We start from the raw sequence: 20,383 nt of genomic DNA on the forward strand, positions 1-20,383 counted from the left end.
TTCCACGGTGCGATGGGCTGCCCTATTGTGGGTAAAGCCCCTCTCCGCTATTTGTTGGGAGTCCCTGACCTCCTGCTCAGACATGTGTAGCTACTCTATTATGGTTTGGCCCTCAAAGTCCGAGCTATTTTGATTGAGAACCTTACCGAATCATAGCATCTGTTTTGAGCGCCGAGAAACACGTGGGTTGTATGAAGCGCTGCATAAAATGCATCACTATAATTATTAGGCTAGAGTCGGCTAACTGTGTTTTGGTTGAAGGGGGAGCTGAGCCCCTACGCCGTTTTTCACCCGCACACTCTCGCAGCCTGTTGTAGTGCACAGCACCTCTGGGCGGTGACCTCCCTGGGTCATGGGTGCGAGTGGAGGGCGTTCTTTGCCCTGTCATGCCAGGCTGCTGGACCACAGTACTATCTTGTTCGGTCCTGCCCGGGGTGCCAGGAGCAGCCTGTGACCAGTGTTTGTGATGGTGTGAGCAGTTGGCTTGGCGCCTGCTGCATGTGCCCTCTGGCAGTCTGCCTCTGCAGTCCCCGCTTGTATCTGCGACACCTCTGTCCACAGTGAGAGACTCTGCGTGTTTTCCTTTCGCAGAATCGTTGCTTTTTCGGCGTGAATGTCCAAATACTGGTTTAACAAATAAAAACCATACGGTACAAGCGCGTTGTATTGAACAAAAAGGTGGACCATAGACTGTCGTAACTAATGTGTGTGTTTCTCCTACATCCAGAAAGTATTCAGAGGCAGCGACTGAGGGGTTGAGGGGGGAGGGAGAGGCATCCCATGATCCAGATAAAAACGATATATATAATCTATACCGTCTCGGGCTGCTCGTTTCACTCGCCGGCTGCGTGTTTTACAGCCATCAGCTTTGCATGTGGGGCCCTGTCTTGGCACTGGACCGTGGGCACTTCCTGGGCGCCCTGCTGCGGTGAGTGCGGCCCCCCATGCCGCTGAACAGGTTGGCTGGGATATGTAGAGAATCCTGTTGGGCGGAGTGTGTGTGTGTGTGTGTGTGTGTGTGTGCGCGCGCGCGTGTGTGTGGGGTGTCGCCCGGATGCCTTTGCTCCGAATACCTTGGTGCGTGTCTCTAATGTGGGTCTGCTGTGTGTGTGTGTGTGTGTGTACACACAGCAACACTCTTTCAGTGTTGGGGGGGGGTCTGATTTCTTGGGTGTGTGGCATGTCTGTTTTGTCTGCTGTTTTGTGTGTGCAGTGTGTTTGTCTGCTGTGTGCGTGCGGCATGTCTGTTTTGGATGCTCTGTGACGTGTATCCTTTGTGTGCGTTGTCTGTCTGCAGTGTCTCTTTTGTCTGCTGTGTCTTGTCTTCTTTCTGCCTGCGGTGTGTGGCTGCTGTGTTTTTGCTGTGTGCGTGGCTGGTCTCTTGTGTGTATCTCTCCTCTGTGTGTCTGTCTGCTGTGGGGTGTGTTTGTCAGTTTGCTGTGTGTGGTGTCCATCGGCTGCGTGTGGTGCTATGTGCCGTGTGTGCGTGTCTGTCTGCAGTGTGTGCATGGCGGCACTCTTTCAGTGTCGGGGCTGCCTTTGCTCTTCTCCGGTGTATTTATGGCCGTGTTTAAGGTCCGCAGGGTGAATGGCCGCTCGCCCGCCGCGGTCCAGTTGGCTTTGGTATTGATTCTCGATGTATCCCGGCCAGAAGATACTGTTCTTTGCCTCCGAAGACGCTCCCCCGCGGGAGCAATGGTGAGCCCAGCCCTTCCTCGGAAGCCTGGGTTTGTGTAAAGTAAATAACAGAGAAGTCACATGACCAGGCCTGAGAACTGAGGCCGTGCAGTGCTCTCTGCCCTGCCTTTGCGAGGGAGCTATACCTCGCCTGTGTGTAGAGTAGGAACCCTGCTCTCGGGTAAGGACCCTCCGGCACTCCCCAGCCCTTCTGTGGGGCGCCCTGCAGTGTGAGTGGCAACCTACATCCTCTTTCTATGGACGGCATGACCTAACCAAATCTGTGGACTCAAACGTGCGACAAAATGTAACCCACACTATTTGGTACTTGCGCCCTGTCATGTAGCATGTGTGATGTATGAGCTGGTCTTGCCTGTGCGCCTGCCCGAGGCCACGCAGTGGCCATAAGGAGGGGGGGTCCTAGTCACGGAGGGCTGTCCCGCCCCCGCATGACGTAGTAGTTCCTCACCTGAAGCAGTCTCCCCTGGTTGGTGGAGACTGGGAAGTGATGCACGTCCGGGGCGGTTGGGAGGAGCCGTCTGGAGTACATCAGACCTCTGCCCCGCTGGGGAGGCCTCTTTGCCACCCCGGACGCCGCAGTTCCATGTTGGGACACTCTTTTCATCTTTTGGGACACTTTAGACGCGTGGTAGTGTCCTCGCGGGGGACGCTCTATTTCCTGTTGCTGCTGGAGGCCCCCCTTTCAGTCTGAGGTCTCAAGGGGGGCACCTCGATGGTCTGGCGTCGTGCTTGTTGGCTTCTTCCGTGTGCGGTGAGTTTTGCCCTGGTTGTGTGTCGTGAGGTTCGATATTACCGGCAGCGGCGGGTCCCGTAATTTAAAGCCTGCGAGGGCGGCGCGAACGGAGCAGCACCCGGGTGCGGGAGACAGATTTCTGCCAGTGCAGGTGCAGCCCTTCTGTGACTCTTATGCCACCCCCCCCCTCCTCTCCTGCTCAGCCTGACTCTGGAATCGCGGCACTTCCTTAAGTGACTGGTTGCCCGCGATTAACGGGGTGTGTGGTGGATGATGGCAGTAGGGGGCATATGCAGGTGCGGTAGTTTTAAGGAGGAGTCTGCTGGGCCCCGTCCGGCGGGCGTTGAGGCCTCGGCTGCCGGTGTCATTGTTCCGTCGTGGCTCAGCGGATTTAAGCGCATCCTATGTAGGGCAGTGGGTGCGTCGGGCTGTTTCGCCCTTCCGTTGGCAGTAAGTGTTGCGCTTATGGGTTACGGCCTATTTAATTTTGGGGCAAGTTGTCGGGTGTTCGGCTGGAGCTCGGGGGTGGTGGTATGGTGCTGAGCGCAGCTCTGCGGGTACTATGGTACGAGGCGGTCACAGGCGGGCGTCGCCAATTCTATGCTGCCCTCCGTCCCGTGGTTTGTTTTGCTGCTGTCCCGGACTTGGCGCGTAGTTGTAAGAGGCATGAGGTCATTTCCACAGTTGTAGCCCCGGGCTATTGGCTTTGTAATGCGGCGCTGCCTGCGGTGGTTTCTTTGGTATGTTTCTGTCCGCGGCGCTAATTCAGTTAGGTACCCGAATTACGTGGCCTTCCCAGCATATATACTCTTCTGCGACGGGTCCTACATTTAAACTCGGCGACATCTATGTATTCGCTCCGAGCCGTTATCATTGTTGTATGGCGGCTATCTTCGGGCCTTTCCCGGCATGCCTGTTGTAGGTTGTGCTAACACACTTTGGTCAGTCTCCCATCGTTTAGGAACGGCGCGATTTCTATTACGCAGTGTTTAAGTGCACGCATATATTGATGGGCAAGCGTGCGGATGATGCTGGTCCCTGGCAGTTGTGTTCGACTATTTGGTGCATGTGTGTAATAGTGGCCGGGTGCGGCCATTTTGGGGACACCATGGTGTGGTGTTCGGCGCTTAGGGTAATGGCGTCCAGTGCGGCCATTTTCGTGGGCGGCTTGTTTCATTTGCAGGCGCAATTTGGGAGCACAATCCTTCAATACCTGCGCATGTGGGCAAGTTCGGGCATTGATGGGCATTTCCTTGGAATGTATTGGATTTAGGGGGATACAATGTACGGGTCTTCACCCCATTATGTTGCCTTTTCGTGCAAGTGCCCATGATAGTGAAACTATCTGAGGTATGCGCAGTCTAATGTACGTGCCATTCATGTAGTAGACCTCTGTATATGCACTGCCTGCTAGTTCGCACAGCGGGATATCATTCTAGCGCTCAGTACAGTGTAGCTATCTATGAGGTATGCGCAGTTTTAGGTACGGCCCGTTTTTGAAGCAGACCTCTATTAAGCACTGCTTGCTGGTTTGTTCAGTGGTACACCATTTCAGCGCCCAGCAGTCTGTGTAGTATGCACAGATTAATGTGCGGCGAAGTGAAGTAATGCCAGCACGCTCCGCAAGGCCAGAATACAATTTCATGGATAGAAAGAATGCCTTCTGCAGCAGGGTGTCTTTCGCCAGCTTTGCCTGGTCGGCTGCCAGTCTGCGGGAGCTAAAGTTTGGAACTTTGCGGGGTGAGGGGGGGGTCGCTGCCCGGGTCGGTTACAGCTCGGGGATGAATTTTACTATGTGCCAGCGAGGGGACTTTAGGGACCCGGGTGTGTGCCTCGGCGTGGGTCTGGCTCGGCTCGGGGTAGCTTCCATCCTGTGCCCGAGTGTGGATTTATGGGTCCCGGGTTTGAGCCTCGGCGAGGCTACAGAACTTCCTGTGATTTGTACGCTATGCATTTCTTCCGTGCCAAAATGTACGCGGCATGTAATTCAAATTGGAACTAGGTATTGCGCCGCGTTGTCTAAACCGCACCTCGCTCGGGCCATAAAATACCGGAAAATAATTTCGGATCTGGCTACTTGGATAAGCGCAGTGGTTTCCGCTTTGTATCAGATACTTTTGCTCTTCGTTGATAAGTTACAATCCTAATGTAGTACTGTGAGCCATTAACTGTCATCAAAGAGTTGCCTGCGAACTGCAAGTTATAGGATTGGAGCCGTTGTTTGTTTCCACCAGTCTCTTTATCCTAATGTGCCAAAAAAGGTTTTGTCTGGTTAGAAATGCACTGCTATTAGTAATGCCAATCCCAATCATTGTACAGAGTCTGGAGTTTGTGCTTTCCATAAACACTCGTATAATATACTGTTTACTGCTATGGATGCATTGCATTACCACACCTGCTTCCTGTTTGTCTTATGTAACTGAGATAAATGCAGGTCTTTTACCCACGGCACATTTTGCCACTGAATTCTTTGATACTACGTTTCAGAGCTATCCTGCCAATGGAATGAGCATGACGCTGCCTACATAGGACCTGCCTTTGCTGAGAAGTTTCTTAGGTTTATGCACTTCAAAGGTCCTTGATTGGACTCCTGCAGAATTTCGCAGGGGTCTCCTTCACTGCAGTCTTGCAATCAAACCACCTGTAATTCTATGGCCTAAATGAAAAGGATTTCGTAAATTGATTAACTGATATGATAGTAACTTCTTACTGGGTGCGCTGATGATTTAAAGATGCATCTAGAAACGGGTGCCCCCCAGACTGGGAATTCTATGCTGTGAATTCCCCTTAAGTGCGAGGGGATACTCTGAAGTATAATCTTACAGTGGTTTGTTCTTGCATGTGAGTGGCGGTTCCCCCAGCTGGAACACGCCTGATCACACTAGTTTGCATCAAGATGGTGCATTTAGCTCCTTATGAAGGGTTCTCACTGAGCGCTCTGCGGATAGGTATTCTCCAATCTTTGTTATTATGTAGCAAGTTAGGGGGACCCCTGTACTTGAGTAACTCATCATTCCAAAGTAGGGCATTGTATCAAGACTCCATCTCTGGAGGGTCAAGATTTTGAGGATGCATCGGCGGTCTTCTAAAGCCCTAAATTGGCCATTTGTTTCTAGCAGTAACTGCGGTGTCTACATGTTGGGAAAAAAACTTTAATGCAGATTGCCTGGTTCTGTCTGCTGCCCGGTAGCTATATCTTTGTACACGTTGCATCTTCCTTGTAGGTCTTTATCCAAGGTATATGTGCATTACCAAGGTAATGGTTTGGCATAAACATTTTTGGTGTGATTAGAAAGTGTCGCGCAGGCATGGAGCATGGTAACTATTTCCCTTTACAACTAGGCACTGAGCCGTCCGCTGCAATGAGAAGCACAGTAATTTATGTGGGTAGCTGGTGACCTGCCTCATCCAACGTTTCTTCCTTGTGATTAGCTAAACTGAAGCTTGGCTTCCTGCAGATTATAACAGTTGGTCATACTTAGCTTTATTCATGCAGGGTACAGGCCTTAGGTCTCTCTCAGGCAGCTCTAGTGCTGTTTCGTCGAGGCATGATGTAGGCACGATGCCCCGCCCGCTTTCTGCTCATCTTTTATCGGATCTTCCCTTATCAAGCCATAGATCAGCTTTGCAGGTAGTTATCTACAATGGTTTGGGTGGGAGTATGTCACCAGCATAGCTTGTGATAGAACTGGTCTGATAGGTTTATAGCTGGATGCTGGACAGGTTTTGGGAGTACCCCCCACTCCTGTTTCTTATATGAAGAAACTCCTTCACTGAGACAGGCACAAACAAGTGCGCGGCGGCAGCGGGTGCTGTGGCACTTAGGACGCCTGCATCCTCCTTATTGCTGTATTGGATCATGGCTGTAATTTTATCATTCTATCACTATCCAGGGGCCCATATCTGCCTGGAACAGTGCCTATGACACACCAACTACTCGATTAGGCATGCTCCCCGCACCCAAACCTTGCGATTCCTGCTCAAAGAAAAACAAAGCAATTGCAGCTATAGATAATGCTGCACTCCGGGCCATGTTACGGAAAGTAACCTGTCGTCGTGGCATCGCACGACTACTTTAATTCGATAGTTCTGCCTTGCAACTGACACGCAGGTATTCTTGGAACAATTCTAGTATCGTTTGATGTTATTATTATTTTCGAAGCACTTCGTAAAAAGACTGGTTTTGCCACTCATATTTAGTCTCAAAACTCTGTCAGCTATCTATAGGTCCCCGCATTCACTCCAGTAAGTTAAACAGGAGGCTTGCTATTATGTGAAATACTAGGGGTTTAATTGTTTTACATTTACAATAAATATTGTGTGTGTGTGAATGAGGTGTGTATATACAGGCCTACAAACAGGGTATGCGCTAGGGCACAAGTCATATGAGCCGATAATTACAAGCCCTGTGGAGCAACTGCTTTCCCCTCGTCTCCACGAGAAAGCGTACTTCAAGCTATTGAATTGTCACTCATACCTCACAGTATAAAATGTCTCGCATAGCATCCTGCACGTGGTAGTATGCGGATTGGAGTAAATTCCCCCGTGTCGGAGTTAAGTTTTATGTTACACAAGTGAGCGTTCATGTTAAGTAAGACAATGCCATATGGATCTGCCTTGGCGTGCCCGGTAGTCTAAGTTAGCGCCAGAAAGGGTGTACTGCTCACAAATGTTTGTTTTCATGCTAACCAACCAATTTCTTGCAACGATAATCTACTAAACTATGGGCAGACATCTCCTCCTGGGATGACCCAGCTACCCAGACTGTACTTAGCACATATGGGGTGGGTACGAATTTTCCTCCCGCTGTAACAATCACCAGGCTAAGTACTGTGTTACACCAGAGAATTCTGAATGGATACACATTAAAGACGCCACCCCCTATATCTCATTCTAAATAAACCTTTTCCCAACAAAATCGTCCCTGTTAGACATGTTCTCCTATGCCAGACGATTTTTAGTGGTGTGGCTATTCATAGGCTCCTCTGAGCAGAACCTGAAAGCGTATTTCTGAGTGTTGTATTACTAACTAGGGTAATCAAAAATGCTTAGAACTCTGGAAGTTGATAGTACCCCCCTAGTTTTTGGGCAGGCGAAGGGGGTGCAGCACAGGCGATTGTGCCATGCGGGTCGGCAAACTTGTCACCCTGTGTGGGGTTCAATAGGTATAGCACGCAATATACACCAGACACCCAGGCACAAGAACAAACGTTACGTAGGCAATGATTGCACTGGTGCAAGTGCAAGATAAACACGTGAGAAATAGCAAACGGTGCGTTTAGAATAGTGGCGTGGCATGCAACAAAGAGGACCAAACACAGGTACATAGAGAGCACTGCATTAATGGCAACCACGTGAAAGTAAGAAATCGTACCTGTACACCCCTGATAGCGGCACATGGGTTGCTCTACCATGAGTAGGGAAGGTCATAGGTCAATAGTCATTCCCCCCCCTTCCATTGGTCCTGCTGTCTTTCTTTCCTCCTAGGCTCGGGTACCCGCTGGCAGCCCGCCCGCGGTCTGCAGCCTTCAGTGTAACACTCAATTCAGGTATAAGTAGAACTGTGGCTACCACAGCCCGAGCCCAGTCCGCCATTAATCCTTGTGGTGGGCCCCTAGAAGTCTTTTGAGAATATTCTATCTGGTATCTTACTCAGTGCCCACCCCCCCCCCCCCCGGTGTCATTTCTCTATCCCTTTGGGGGGGGGGGGGGTCCTAGTTAACCTTATAGGACAAGCTATCCCCCTGGTGGGATAGTCTTACAGCCGACAGGCTGGACTGGGGGGCATGCATTAACTAGGGGGGCATGTGTTTTCGGCTGTCCCCGAGGTTTTCTGCTTTCATTGTAAGACCACATCGCTAGTTATACCCATATATGCATTTGCGTACTGTATTTTGGGAGGGATGCTCTGCAGGAGGGGCCCTCCCCATCGCCTGGTCTCTTGCCTGGTATAGTCTTCACTATTGCTAGAGGGATTGTTCCCGGGTGGTTATGCCTATTGGTGTCGGAGGGGCTTGCAGTTCTCCAGGCATGTCCCTGCGCAGGTCAGGAGCCTAGGGGGCTCTTCGTTGCAGTCTCAGCTGTCCCCGGGAGGTGATCGTAAGGCTGCTATCAGGCTTGCTAACTTAATGGTATCTTGGCTGAAGCTGTTTCCAGCCTAAAAACCAAGGGGCAGAGGATGCTGGCTGTAATTGCCTGTGGACCCGGTATTTTGCTTACCTGGGACTCGTCCATGCTCGTTAGTATGTCGTGTGCCCTCCAATTCCCCGGTCCTCTATTGAGGTTATCAGCACAAGCGGCATGTAAACACTCTTTCTGCTCTATTGTGCAGAAGATGGCGCTTCACTAAGCACACTCCTGCTTGATTGTGTAGAAGACGGCGTTCCAGCCGTAGCAGTGACTTCCTTGGCACAGTTTTCTGACGCTCAGTGGGAAGGGATACGTTGGCGTCCCAGCGGCATGTGCTGGACAGCCTATTTCATGATACAAAGGGCTTTCAGTAGTAGGGGCCCTGCTAGTCTCTCTTGGTTGGTGAAAGGACTCAGGGGGACTGGCCGATTGGTGGCTGAAGGTGCCTTTACTTCCTTCTGCCATGTAAGGTCATGTCAGGGGCCTTCGGCCGAGCTAGTTTTGTAAGACAGGGTTAATGGTGCCTGATGGTGTCACCCCACGCTTATGGGCGTTGTCCTGTTCCTCCTCTATCTGAAGGAAGTAATTCTAGGTGTAGGTTGCAGGTAAAGAGCAGTAGCAGTGGTGGGGGGGCCCGTGCGGCAGCGGGAACCACCACACTGGGCTGTGGCGGAGTTACGGGGCGATCCGGAAGAAGAGAGGTGCAAACGCTGGACGTCAGCGGGCACATAGGGGTGCCAGAGCATAACCTCAGAGCCTAACCTGTAACCTCATGGGAGGTGCAGGAATTCGTGTCGGCGCCCCAGTAGTCCTTTGGGCGGTTGTGGGCCTGTGCAACCGGGGGTTTGCCTAGTCACGCCCGCAATGGGCGTGTCAGTATAATTATGGTAATTTTACAACAGTTGGGTGGTTCGCCACTGTGTTGTTTGGCTCAACAGGCGGGCAGGTGGCGAGAATGCGGCCTGTCCTGGATCGCCCGTAAGCTAACCCACCATCTTTACATATGTTGTATGTAATAAACCTGCAGCAATTTTTCCCAAACCTAACACTTGTGTCTTTGTGTTATTTGCGGGTTTGGGCATGTGGGGCGGGGGTTCATGTGGCCCTGATGTGACTATGCGCCTGCCCGAGGCCACGCAGTGGCCATAAGGAGGGCGGGCTCCTAGTCACGGAGGGCTGTCCCGCCCCCGCATGACGTAGTAGTTCCTCACCTGAAGCAGTCTCCCCTGGTTGGTGGAGACTGGGAAGTGATGCACGTCCGGGGCGGTTGGGAGGAGCCGTCTGGAGTACATCAGACCTCTGCCCCGCTGGGGAGGCCTCTTTGCCGCCCCGGACGCCGCAGTTCCATGTTGGGACACTCTTTTCCCGCCCTTCCTCGAACCCAGAGTGTCTGCTGGAGGGGGCTCCGGGGGGAGCTTTTAATGTGTTTCTTTTTTCGTTGCAGGCGGAGTTACGGGGCGATCCGGAAGAAGAGAGGTGCAAACGCTGGACGTCAGCGGGCACATAGGGGTGCCAGAGCATAACCTCAGAGCCTAACCTGTAACCTCATGGGAGGTGCAGGAATTCGTGTCGGCGCCCCAGTAGTCCTTCGGGCGGTTGTGGGCCTGTGCAACCGGGGGTTTGCCTAGTCACGCCCCGCAATGGGCGTGTCAGTATAATTATGGTAATTTTACAACAGTTGGGTGGTTCGCCACTGTGTTGTTTGGCTCAACAGGCGGGCAGGTGGCGAGAATGCGGCCTGCCCTAGGATCGCCCGTAAGCTAACCCACCGTCATTTCATATGTTGTATGTAATAAACCTGCAGCAATTTTTCCCAAACCTAACACTTGTGTCTTTGTGTTATTTGCGGGTTTGGGCATGTGGGGCGGGGGTTCATGTGGCCCTGATGTGACTATGCATCCTGCAAGGCCTGCCTGGGGGTGGCAGTGCTGGGTTTCCTTTCCGCAGACTGGTGCAGTTTGTCTGCCTGCAGCAGGACGGGGTGCTCTGGCTCGCCTTCCCTGCAGTATGGTAGAGTTGCTGTGGTGATGGTGTTGGCAGTTGGGATTTTTGGTCCCAAATAGCCCAATCCCCTGTCTGGGTGAAGCAGCGGCTCTCTGCCAGATGCGACCTTGGTGTGAACGTCTGCTGTAGACCCCAGCGGCTTTGAGACCACTTTCACTGATGCCAAGTCCCCTGGATTCACCCCGAGAACAGCCCCTCGCCTTGTACCAGGTCTCTCTGCTACAGAAAGGGAAGTTATTTCCTACAGAAAGCGATTGAAGAGCTTGTTTTCCCTCTGATGGAGGTAAATCCTGCTCAGTGGCCTCCCAGACTCCACACGGCACGCCTTAAGTGCACTCCCCACCGCTGACACCTCTTATCTAGGGTCAGAAGAAAAAGGATCTCATCACCTCCATCCTCTAAACCTATGCACCCAGAATCTTGGCATAACATGGTCCTATCCAGGAGGGCTGCTCCAGTGCGTGCGCCCATGCAGGGAAGGGTTGGAGAGTGCCCCATCACGATGCATTCCAACTGCCTCGACTCTATAATAGTCTGTGACAGTGCACACTGCTCACACAACCGCATTGGAGTAGACCTATAAAGAGGGGCATTAAACTGGCGTGTTTAATCTCTGCTGGACCTAAAGCAATGGCATGTGTGTGCAGGGCGATAAGCTTGCAGTTTTGTCCTATCGCTGAAGGTTGGTAGGTTGGGGAAGAAGTGTCTGGGGCGTCCTTTAAACAAGCATTTGCAATGCAATAGGTCTCACTTTTGCGAAAGTTTAAGCTATTAGCATTGTAAATGACAATGCCTTTTATTTATGTTTTAAAAGCAAAAACATAAATAAAAGGCATTGCCATTTACAATGCCAATAGCTCTAACTTTAATAATGCGAGACCTATTGCATTGCAAATGCTTGTTCTCTGAGCTGGCGGCATCCCACCTGTACTTTAAAAGGGATTAGAGACCCCCTTGCAGGCGTGTGGAGTGAGTGACTGCACCTACCTTGGGGCCCCCTTTCATCCCCTTAGAGGGATGCATATAGAAGGTGCACTGAAAGTGCACAACTTGTTTGTGGCGCACTTTTAGTGCGTCTTCTAAAGGCACGTTTGCCTCTGAGCCGCGTTCAGTAATGCGGCGCGGGTGCAGAGGCAAAGTGATTTTCTCATTTGCATGGAGCCACGCCCCCATGCAAATGAGTGAACGCCCTCTAATGATGTCACTGGCCCTACAGGTGCGTCAGTGCTATCTGTTTAGCAAAAGGGGCCGCACAAGCATCTGCGGACTCTTCTGTAATACCAAAGTGCCCCATCACTTAAAGAAAGCACGAACGCTCGCTGCAACCCCGGGTACTTGTGTAAAACGGCCCCTGTTATTTTTAAGCATGGCTGTTCTCTTTGATGCAATCTGATCATGCAAACATTGTCCCTCCAGGCGCTATTCCGATGACCATACACCAGGCTGCAGCACCCGCGCCCCCCTCACTGCGCCACGGACTCACTCCCTTGGCTTTGCGGGGCTCCGCAGGCCAAGCATGGACAAATCCAGGGTCCCGCTCTGGGGAAACACTGTTCCCGTCATCTACTCACCCAGTTTTCAAGACTGCTTCAACACAGTTCCGCCGCCATCTTGGAAGCATGACCGTGTGGCTTTCCAAGCCCCAGTCGGCGAAATAGGGATCAGTAACAAGGGCACAACATCATCTCCTTCAAGTGACAGGTGTGGGGTTAAGAAAGCCCCCTCGGCTCAGGCAGGATGCCGCTGGATGGAGGCGGTCAGTCGGGAGCGCCGAAACTCCAGGGTTACTCCATCGGCGTCAGGCCACGTCCCCCCTGAATAAAGTCACAATATGACCTGTTAAATAATATATCCTGCTGATATTTTGAGTATGCCTTCTACATTGAGAACTCATTCATAAATTTGTCAAACACAGAATGCTATTTCACATGAACTACATCACTTCTGAAGACACACCTGTTTTAGGGCACGTCACCTTTTTAATCCCAAAACAAGCACTGGTAGCGGCGTACTGAACACACACCATTGAGGAAAGAACATAATTGATAACTGCGACAGCAGCATTAGACGATATGTAAAACCAAAATATGAGAGGTGGACTAATGACCATAGGAAGCACAGGCAATGTGGAGAAGTGTGGCTCAATGGTTAGAGCGGCAGACCTTGATGCAGAGCTCTTGCCCGGGACCAGGGTTTTCCCACCTCGGTGGGTCAAAAATTCCTCGGACCTGATATTCTCGCCTCAGTGCCTATTCCAATCATGGGTCCCACGCTGCAACTCTGGGCAATAGCTTGCTTAATCTCCACAACGGCCCCAACAGCGCTAGGATGCCTGGCTTCTCCTTGGGGGTGCCCAGGAGTGGACATTTCACAGGAAAGCCAGGAAGGGTTCCACAGCGGTATGAGTAATAGCGCCACGAAACCGCTTGGTAGCAGTGCGCTCTACAAATACTTTACATTTACATTTAATGTTTGGGGTTTATGCAGGACTTCTGAATGGAGGTGAAACTCTTTCTACTGCCTGGGTATTTATGAGAGCATGTCTGTTTCTGCCCTCATTGTATATGATGTATCTTGCCTGTGCTCTCTTGAATAAGGCCCTGAACCATTCTAGTGCAGCGTTTCCTTTATTGTCAATAACGTTTTTAAAGGGCTTCGATATCCCACTTCTGCTTAAAGTCCGCGTTAACAAGAGCTACAAATAAACGCTCATTCGTGTTCTTTCATTGTCTATGTCTTTGTGTCATGTATTTATCTTTCTCCTGCGTCCCTGGGTGTCAACATTCGTGACTCTGTGCGCCTGTTGTAAATATGTCTTTTGAATGCAGTAATCCTCCTCCGAGTCGGCGCTAATTGGGAAGCGAGATGTGGACCATCTGGCGGTCCCGTCCGGGTGCCAGGGGGGATTAGCGCACAGAGGAGAAGATAAGGCAAGCTTGGTTGAGTGGAAGGGCGCGCGGGCAGTGCTGAGCAGCTGCGTTCTGTGCAGGGACAGCAGCAGGCCATGCGTGCACGAGCACCGGGCCTTGTCCGGGGCTTCTCTTCAGTCCTCATCAGCTGGGCTCTCTCACGGAGAGGGAACACGGCTTAACGGCCTCCTGGGCATGATATGGGGCTTTACATAGGCAGTGGTGCGGGGACAATTTCCACAGTGCCATCAATGTTACATCACTAAAGTCATGGGAACCGTGAAATGTCCAACCGACTGTAGTATGATGGACAATCAAGTACAATCCAGTAGAAGATGTTTCCAAGATGTTTATTAGGTAATTAAGAATATAAATTACGAACCCCACCAGGAGCAGCCTGTATCATGCTCAGCCCCTTCGGCAACTGACCTAACTCTCTCAGTAACGTTCTGAATACAAACATTCTAAACTACGATCACAATGCTGAGCATCATATTACAACATCTCCCTCCTTAACAAAGAAAAGGTAGAAATTAATAAGGCAAGTTATAATGCAACATACTACACCGACTCAGACACTGGCTTAACGAAACTTGAGGGGGCCCCCTGCAAGGCACGTGGAGGGACCCCTTCCCGACTCAACTAGGAGCTCTCCTGCTCCTGCCAGAGTACTGTGCTGATGGCCCCCCTGGACCACCTCCCCCCACCCCCCACCACCACCTGTGTTAATGCCCTGGGCTCACACATAGAGCAAGTGAGGTGTATTATGCATTTTGGAGCACACCGTCACAAATGTATTGCAAAAGCATTGTTTAGGAGTAACTGTCATTTAAAGACATCACATTATCCATCGGAATGGTCTCTGCATTTGCAGAGGCATGCAGGTATACAGAAAAAAACTATAAAGTGCACTGAAGATAATGTGTGGAAATTGTGTTTCAGCAAATATTCATAATTTGCATGTCACCAAATAAAGTGCTTTCATTTGTTTTGATTCTATTCAAATTTTTTCCTTCCATCACGTTTCAGAATGGCAAAAAAGTGCTATCTCTGTGCTTTTCAAACGACTAATATTTTGGAATATTTGCACAGATCACTTACAAATGCTTCCATTTGGTTGTGTGTTAACAAAATGTCATTCTACAGCCTATCCTTTCAAAATCCCTGAACTCCAGCAAGATAGTCACATAGTAAAGTTTACAAAAGCCTTTCCATTTGCAATCAGACAAAGAAAACACCAGTCTCCATGCTAAAAGTATAAGCAGCTATTTGTCAGAATAGTGAATACCTAGCCTGACATTGGACCATCGTCTTAGAATGCACAGGAAATGAGACTAGACAAACATTTATTTTTATTGCTCCCTCACCTTCTGAATCTCAGCATGATTCTTTTTTTTTTGGGGGGGGGGTACTACATCATCCCCTGCACCCCTACTTCCAGTATCTATTCATACTATTATATATATATGTGTGTGTGTGTGTGTGTGTGTGTGTGTGTGTGTGTGTGTGTGTGTGTGACGTAAAGATCTATCTCTTCCACATGCCATGTGGACAAGTGCTGGTTCTGTTCCTAATACCAGCCATGTTATCTTTTAATATGGAGGAAATGCCCAGGTCCATCCATTCTCTGAGTGCCCAGATAAGCAAAATGGGCACACAGCCACAGACTGCAGTGTTGCACACTTTCATTGGATGTGCCTGGAGCCGACAGGCACTTTGAACCTGATTTCCAAATATAAATGTGCTCTATGCAGGATATATGATGGAGCCAGCCAGTAGAGAAGCAAGAAGTTAGGATCACCACCTCTGGAATCCCTGCATTGGCGCAGAGACTGCTCCCGTTCTCCTTGGACCCTGGCAGATCCCTTTCAAACTCTGGGGTGCAGAGTACACTTGAGGAGACAATGTCACCTGCCATGCTGCCCGTATTACTGGGGCCTCCCTCTGGTCTGCATTTGGATGGAGAAATAAGATGGAGGGGCTTAATTACAAACATGATTATGTAGTACGTGTTGTAGTACTACTTACTAGAGGTGGGAGTGCCACTGAAGGCTCCTTCCACACTCAATTCTGTGTAAACCATCGCCCAAATCTTAACTCATTATTTATTGTTTTATTCCTCAAGTCATAATCATGTATTGTATTTTTAAAATTGTGAAAATGTAAACTTTGTACTTTTATGGTTTTCTTCGAATAATGAAAATCGAATAAAGATTTTGACTGACTGACTGTCCTTCCAGACTCAAGCTTGATGACTGGCTCTCGGTCAGTTCGAGATCCCGTTGGACCCTTGAGCCGAAACAGGCCGAGCCTACATGTGTGTTCTGTCTGCCAGCCACCTCATGTCATGTCATGTGCCAGAGATACCCATGTACTGGCTGAATTGCACAATGGGAAACTAGAATCACGAGATCAATCCCACCTGACCAAGTTGTGTGATTCTAAGTGAATCTTCTTTTTGACCAAACCCCTTTTTTCACCATGATCACTTAAGAGAGGGACCCCTAATATATGAGTTCAGGATGAGCACTGTACAAAAACCTCATCTATTTGATGTAATAGGCTATAATGTTTCTCCACGTATAAATAGAATCTAGAACACATATAAAATGTACGTGACAACAGCCTTGCCTTTCACTTCACTAACGGCAATGTCAGGGCGAGCAGGTGGTGGGAGGGGGGGGGGGGGGGGGTGGGAATAAATATTTCTAAATATATGTTTAAAAATTATCACTATTATCAAATGCCTATCTATGCAGTTATAAAAACGTCTGTGCTACGGTGAAATGCTTCCACATGTTGAAGAAAGACACTTCTTAAAATTTTGATGAGAGTTTATCATAGTTTATATGGAGTTTCTTTTATGATACACGACAAACATTTTCAGGGCACAGCACTTGCATGGGATCTTAGAGCCAAGTCAGAGCATTGTCTTGGCTCTGGCTCGGCTCACCCACTTCTACTTCCAATGCACTACAAAGTGGAATTCACTAATCTACGGGAAGAGACCTCTGTCTCCAACTCCAGCAGTTTTTTCTGTGCAGATATCTCCGCAGCAGAGATTTCTGCACATGTACGCCTACATTTTAGTACTAAATGTGGGTGGGACTAGGAGAATGGCTGGGAAATGGGGAGCACTTACTACAAAATGGGAGGGGGTTAGGGAAATTTAATGAGGGAGTTAGGGAGAGACAGCCTGCAACAAACACCCATTCTCAGAAGAGTAAGCCCATTGCTGTTCACAAATGACACTTTTAAAGTTACTGCAGCCCCAAAACATGCACTAGAATAGTAAATATAGCCCTACAATGCAATACTCCAACTAAGCCCTGGGGGAAGTCAAGCACCAGACGTGGCCACTCACAGGCACTGTATCACACTCCTGTTGAAAATAATGGAGGAAGGGGCTTAAGGTAGCACCTCATAGGAACTAATGTTAAATAAATACATCTATGTACCCTGTGTCATTCCTCACTGGGTAGTTATGGTTAACATTGTGTTTCCATAGGAAATGGCTTTTTTGGTTTGCTAAAGACTTCGGTGACATTTGACGAATCTTCACAAAACGTTCCTAAAAGTGATCTTTTTTGGTTACCTCCTTCCTGGAAAGTTTCAGGGTAATGTGACAAACCAGCGCAAGAAAAATAGGGGGTTCCAAAACACAAACTCTCCATGCATTTGATTTTCCATAGATGATTTTGGAACGCAATGCAGCAAAAACATCTGAACGGAAATACACCAAATTTGGCAGGAAGCTTGATCTTGGCCAAGAAAGCGTTCCTTTTTGTAATTTGGGTTATATTCGTTCAGTAGTTTTGGGAAAATTAAGGTTAAAAACTATTCGTATGTATGGATGATTGAGTTTGAGGGACTTTTGCAAGACTCCGGAAACTTAATCCCGTGTTCTAAAATGGGAAGAAAAAAAACAATATACGGAGGCAGGGTAGGGATACCCTTCCCACCTCGACCTAGTGAAGGCGGGAGCAGGCCAGAGTAGCTAAAACAATAAATAAAATTGTTGCATTCCCGGGGTACTGCAGAAATAAAATGGTGGCATCCATTCATTGTTTTATTGTAAAATAACCCCCAGGGTGAGCCAGGGCCCGGGGGTCACTTAAAAATATATTGGCTTTGGACTCCCCTACACTACCCAATTACAACCGAGGGGACCACCCTCCCCCTTGTGCCTGCCCCCACCCCACCACCCGTGAGCCATGCCGGCCACCACTGGGCTTACCTGTCCTGCAAAATCATTACACCTCAGGAATATTTGAACATTTTGATCTGACTGTAGCACTCCCTTTAGCCTTAATTCCTAGTTGGTTGGAGTTTTCCGACCCCTGCACAATCCCCTGTTTGTGGAGCTTTTGGCATGCAGAGTCTGTTGATATTTACTGCTCCAGGCAATTAGCGGGTATGTTAAATACGTCACTCTTTGTTAAGTTTCAGCAGGTCAAATCAGCCAGTATTTCAGAAGGAAACACAATTCAGTATTTGCAGTGACATGTAATAATCCAAAACATCGGGTGAGGTGCTGTTGAGCGCCCGGGCCCCCATTGAACCCTAAGAAGTCGTGTTTTATTGATTATGATCAAGTGTCCCTACTCCTCCAACCAAATGGGAATCCGAGTCTCTGTGTATTAAAATGTCAATATAGCTACATAATCTACTGCATAAATTACCTTTACTTGTCGCATAATTCAGACAACTCTGCTCATGATTTGGTACTCCATTGCAGCATTATTTAGCAACTTGATTAGAGCCCATTCCCTTAGCAGTCGTTCAGGACTTCCCAGTTATTTATTATCAGCCATTCCCTAACCAGTCATGTTTGATTTCTCTGGGCATTGATTCTGACTCCTGCCGCGGTCTGTCACTCAGGGCCCGCCTCCTCATGACTCATAAGCCATACCTTCTCATTAGGCCGGCACACAGCAGGCTCTCCTGTGTCCAGGCCCTGTCCTGGCAGCTAAGCCTCCAGGTTGAGCATTAACCACGGATATATAACTTCTGGTCTGAGAATTTAATGCTGCCTGCGAGGGACATGGATTATCGGCATGAAAACAGTTTATGCGGCAAAGCCAACAGCTGAGAGACGTATTAAAAAAAAGAGCTTACAGGCTACCAGTGTTATTTTTTCCAACTAGAGCTCCCTGTGGGAAGAAATAAATAGAATTCAGATCCAATGCCCATGCAAATGGGCCAACATTTACCCTGCCATGATGGGCAATGCAAGCGAGCTAACAATCGGACAGCCAGGTGAAAGAAAGATTGGGCTGGCTAGCTGTGAAGGGGCGAGTATTGGCGCTTCAGAGGATGTATCTCGGATGGTAGCATGTACCAGCTGTTCCGTCACAGAGGGAGGGAGGACCGCGCCATAGAATCACATCATTGTGGCAGCTTTTTTCTGCTGATCATTGTTAACTATGGAAACCTTCCGCTCACAATTCTTGGTTGCATTGACTACCTACTGTTTTCGTCCAAGGGGGTCTCAGCTTCTCCTCAGGCTTCACCCTCTTGCTTGCAGCTTCTCTCTCCTCAGTCCCTTCTTTTCACTTGGGTAAGGCGCGGTCGCTACAAACCACAGGTTTATGGGAGACCAGTATCTGGACCTAGGATGGCCTGCATGGCTTCCATGTCACTTTCTGACTAGCAGGTGGTTCTGAGATGCAGCAGGGCTTTGGCCTGGTCAGCCAAAATGCACACTATCCTGATATGTGGATCACTTTGCCCTCGCCATAGCAGCCTTTCACAGGTGAGCTGGACCTGACTGATTTTGCCCCAAGGCCACATTTCTGTGCATGTCAGGGATGAAAAGGTCCACTGCATAGCTGTGCAGAGCATGAACCCAGCCATGCCTTCCAATGTAGCAAGTCTCTGCATAGTTTTGATTTTGGGCTCAGAGTACACAGCAACAATGCATGCATGCTCAGGGGCCACAGCGACTTGGAATGCAACCCACAATGGACTCTGTGACCTGGAGGGGCGTACCACGTGACCACCTTTCCACCAAGCATGACTACTATCAGCTCACCGTTCTGTGGCGGACTGACAGGGAAGGCAGAGACTGAGTATACCCGCAGGACAAGTTTTATGTGTATGGAGGAAGGTTTGACTAGGAGAGGATGGCTCCAAAGCGATGTGCACAAAAAAAACTGGAGGCTGAGCCGCTGTAGACCAGGGAAGAATCTACACCCCCAGGCTGGGAGGTGAGGTGGTTGACCCTGGTGCCCCTACAACGTGCAATGGAGCCAAGCGATTTGCCTCCTAAATCTGTGCTTCTGTATTGGGGGAGGTGTCCGGACACATCAAGGCTAGGAGAGTCGACTAAAAAGCCCCCCCCCCCCCTGTGACGCTGGGTCTCTAAAGACAATTGTGCCCATTTTCAACAGTTTTATTACCTAGAAGAAGTTCATCTGACACATTGGCACTACAGAAAAATGCCCACTGCTTTCGGCAGCTTCCTCCACAGATGAAATGCCTGTGATGGTTTGGTGTTAAAGTAGACCACCACTAAATTTTGCATTTTCTCCACACAATGTTTACTGCTGAGGGGGGCTCGTCTTTTGTTTGGGAGGCGGCCTTCAATGTTGGAGCCAATGAGGTTTCAGAGAGGAAGATCCCCCCTCCTCCAGCTGCTGAGGGGGGCTCGTCTTTTGTTTGGGAGGCGGCCTTCAATGTTGGAGCCAATGAGGTTTCAGAGAGGAAGATCCCCCATCCTCCAGCTGCAAAAGCACGTTTCATCTTTGTCTACCTATGTGCATATGGCACAGAATATCAGTGTGGCAAATATCATCTGACAGAAATATTGTGTCCAAAATATTATATTGTTTACAATTTGGGTATAGATTATCTGTTATTATTTCCAACAGGTTGATATTGTTGTAAAGGATACTTAGGCCGCAACATT

At 49.3% G+C, this 20,383-nt stretch overlaps 1 protein-coding gene across 1 annotated transcript in view; it reads left to right on the plus strand.

Annotated features, from left to right (window-relative positions):
* KCNH2 (potassium voltage-gated channel subfamily H member 2) overlaps nt 1–20,383 on the plus strand; it is a 1,978,218-nt gene that overhangs the window by 1,310,268 nt on the left and 647,567 nt on the right. The gene's annotated exons all lie outside the window — the stretch shown is intronic.

The sequence above is a fragment of the Lissotriton vulgaris genome, chromosome 10 (assembly GCF_964263255.1).
Source record: "Lissotriton vulgaris chromosome 10, aLisVul1.2, whole genome shotgun sequence".
Taxonomy (NCBI): Eukaryota; Metazoa; Chordata; class Amphibia; order Caudata; family Salamandridae; genus Lissotriton; species Lissotriton vulgaris.